Raw genomic sequence first — 3,857 nt, 5'->3', positions numbered from 1 at the left:
ACTGGCACAACACAGTCCACAAAGACAATATTCTATATCCTACTTTAGTGAATAGCAAGTGGAGTCTTAAAATCTTTTAAGTGGTCATCTAAGGTGCACTATTGGTCTCTCCTTGTCCAGAGCAAATAAGAATAAAGAAATTTAGTGCTGACGACCAGGGGCCAGGCTTGTAGTGTATACCCTTTGGTTGGTTGATGATGCATGGAGGGGATTGTAACTATGGCAATGAAACAATATACAGTAGAATGAACATAAAACTAATGTTCTCCCATGTAAACTATCACATAATTCACAATAAAACATTTAAAAAAAGAATAAAGAAATTTAAAGATGCATAGACGTAATTAGTACAAAGGAGTAATAGACCATGAAAATCCCAGCCACCATGACCCTGAGACCAAATGGTGCCCACTCTGAAAGGGGTCCATATTAGAGGTCATGGATAGAGTGGGAGAAAATTTGGCACAAAATTCAATTAATAAAAAAGACCAGGCTTGTTGGTGTGATAGAGACACCTGATAAAGAACACCTGAGACTATGGCCCTTAGTCAGATTTCAAGCCTGGGACAGAATTTATCCTCGTCACTCAATCTTCAATCAAATGGCAGACAAGCCTATAAGATGAAAAATAACACCAGGGTGGTAAATCAAAATGGGAAACACAGGGAGGGGACATGAGAAGAGTGTTGTTACATTGTGGGGATTGCAACCAATGACACAAAATAAAATAAGCATGAACTGTTGAATGTAAAACCAATTTACTCTGTAAAATTTCACCCAAACCAGCTATAACATCTATTAATAATCAGAACACGGACTGTATGAATTTATGAATCTAGGAAAATTGGAAGTTGTCAAAAATGAAAGGGAACACATAAACATTGATATCCTAGGCTTTGTTGTTGTTAACTGATGTCTAGTCCATTCTAACTCATAGCATTTCCAAGGAGCAGCTGGTGGGTTTGAACTGCTGACCTTGTGGTTCCAAGTCCAGTGAGAATACTACAGAGCTACACCACAAGTCCTAGGCATTGGTATTGGACATGGAAATGGACTGGTATTGGACATTTTGAATCTAACAATGGCTTACTATGACAGGAATGACAAATTGAAACTGAATGGTGTTGCATGGTACTGCATTCATCATCAAAAGGGACATTTCAATATCTATCTTGAAGTACAATACTGTCTGTGATAGGATTCTATCCATAAGACTACAAGGAAGACCAGTCAATACCACTATTATGCAAATTTACGTACCAACCACTAAAGCCAGTGAGGATGAAATTGAAGAATTCTACCAACTTCTTCAGTCTGAAATTGATCAAACATGCAATCAAGATGTATTGATCATTACGGGCAATTGGAATGCAAAGGTTGGAAACAAAGAGGAAGAATCAGTAGTTGGAAAATATGGCCTTGGTGATATAAATGATACTGGAGATTACATGACAGAATTTTGTAAGACCAATAACTTCTTCATTGCAAATACCTTTTTTTAAACAGCATAAAAGATAGATGACTATACACATGGACCTCACCAGATGGAAGACACAGAAATAAAATAGACTATATATTTGGAAAGATATGGTGGAAAACCATACCATCAGCCAAAAAAAAAAAAAAAGGGGGGGGTGGGCATACTGTAGAACAAGTTCAGGGTGAAGCTGAAGAAAATTAAAACAACTCCATGAGAGCAAAAATATGACCTTGAACATATCCCAGCTGAATTTAGAGAGCATTTAAAAAGCAGATTTAATGAATTAGATACTGTAAGAAATAAGAAAGAAAGAGACGAGGAGAGAAATGTGGTTTCAACAGCAGGCAGGTTTATTGAGAGCAAACCTGGGAGGAGGAACTCAAAATCAAGAGAGACCAAGAAAGACCAAGAGCCTTGCAGGCTGGCATATTTAAGGCGGTGAGATCCCAGGTAAACTTCTGGCAGGCTTCCAATGGGCGGGGTTATGGAGACTTTCCTGAAACCTGAAACTATTGGGGGTAGGGTCTTTTGGTATAATAAAGACTTAAGCTTTCAGGAGACCAGAAGCTTAAGCAGGATTTAATTTGGTACCACTTGGGGGCAGCTGCAATGCCATTTTGTTGATCAGGAGCAGGGTCCTTCATCCCAGACTCTTGATATTAAGGGGATAAGGGCAGACATATTTCTTTGGCTGTTTCCTGCTGATTTATGGGCGTAGCTGGGGCGAGTCTGCAACAGAAGAGTGGTTGCCACCTGATCTTTCGCAATGGCAGTTGAGTCGGCCTGCAAGAAATCTTTGTAAATAATTTATTATACAAGGCAGTAATACAGCTCCCAGGCAAAGGAGGAGTAGAGGTCCTAAGAAGGGTAATAACCAAGGGAGCATATTTTGGGTGAGCCACGAGCTTGGAGAAATCGTTGGATTTCAGCCTTGCTTTTTCTTTTAATCTCTTACACCGTCTCGGACTAGGCCTGATTTGTTCACACACAAAAAACCCCACCAGCATTTCATTGAGAGATATGCAGGTGCTTCCTTTTACAGCTGTAAGTAAGTCTAGGGCTCTTTGATTTTGGAGAACTACTCCTGCTAGGCAGTCAATCTGATCTTGAACTTGGAATAGCTGTAGAGGTATTTCATCCAAACCTTCTCATAGAGAGGAGGATAGAGTGACATAGATGGAACTTCCTGCTGCTCTAGTTCCTACGCCTGCTGTGATTCCTAGGCTGACAAGTAGGGGGATAAATTGCGAGGCACGTGTCTTTTGGCTCAAGGGGGTGTTTATTGGGATTAATATAGGTTGGTCTTCAGAAGAATAGGTTTCGGGTGGGGCTATGTATGCTAGGGTGCATGTACCAGTCCAATTAGTAGGTAGGCAAATGTAAAGGTTCTTTCCACATAGGAAAAATACTCCTTGGTGAGGATTAATACATCCTTGGATTTGGAAAGTTAAGAAATGTTGGGGCCTATCCACATGTGCTGCTCTTTCCCATGCCTACAGGGAAGTTGTAAGTGGGACGCTCCTAAGGGTTGTAGGAGGATGGAGTTGGTGAGGCTATAGTTGTATCCTGCTTCTAGTGCTAAACTTGAGTATGCAGAAATAGTCGAGTGTTATTAATGCGCAACATGTGACAGTCTCTCTCTCCTGACTTGGGTGCCTATTGCCTTGAGGCACATGTTGAATAGTGGGTAGTCAGTAGATGTGGGGTGTCTGGAGTCACAGTATTGTGAGGTGGTTGAATACTGTTGAGAGGGGTGAGAAAATCTTCGGTGGTAAGTGACCGATGGGAAGCTGTTGAAGAGGGATTTTTTGAAGTTACAAATGTTGGGGGCTCCTGTTTTGGCATTATAGTTTATATATGTGGGTGGTGGGAGTTTTCGGGTTTGTGTACAAGGGGTTTTGAAATTTCCTACAGGAGAGTCTGAGGAAAAACTGGGTTGGGCAATACACAAGACAGGATGGGATGTTAGATCTTGGGCTTTTCTTATTGGTCCTGTGGTGGGTGTTATAGGATACCAGAGGGGATGGATGAATACCCTGTAGTATGTTTTCAGCTTCTTCTGGCATGTTTGTGATGATCTGTCTAGAGGAGAATATTGGACCTTTTGGGGGTTTTGAGAAAGCTAGGGAGGCTTTGGTTTCTACCCATGTTCATAAGGGGCTGGAGTGGCTGAAAAAAGTGATGAGGTAAAGGCTAAGCAAATCCAGCATGAATCATTAATGTGTTATGGTAGAGCCTGGTATAGGCTGGAGGCTGACAGGTCTATTAAATGTTGAATTGGTGACTGGTGAAGATTGGTTGGAACATGATGATGAGTAAAGAGACTGAGGAGAAGGAGATTTGGGTGGTGGAGGGATGAATGCATGACAGAAGGGTG

Source organism: Chrysochloris asiatica, unplaced genomic scaffold (assembly GCF_000296735.1).
Source record: "Chrysochloris asiatica unplaced genomic scaffold, ChrAsi1.0 scaffold00062, whole genome shotgun sequence".
NCBI classification, from domain to species: domain Eukaryota; kingdom Metazoa; phylum Chordata; class Mammalia; order Afrosoricida; family Chrysochloridae; genus Chrysochloris; species Chrysochloris asiatica.
The sequence above is the reverse complement of the archived record's forward strand: the minus strand, read 5'-3'. Positions refer to the sequence as shown.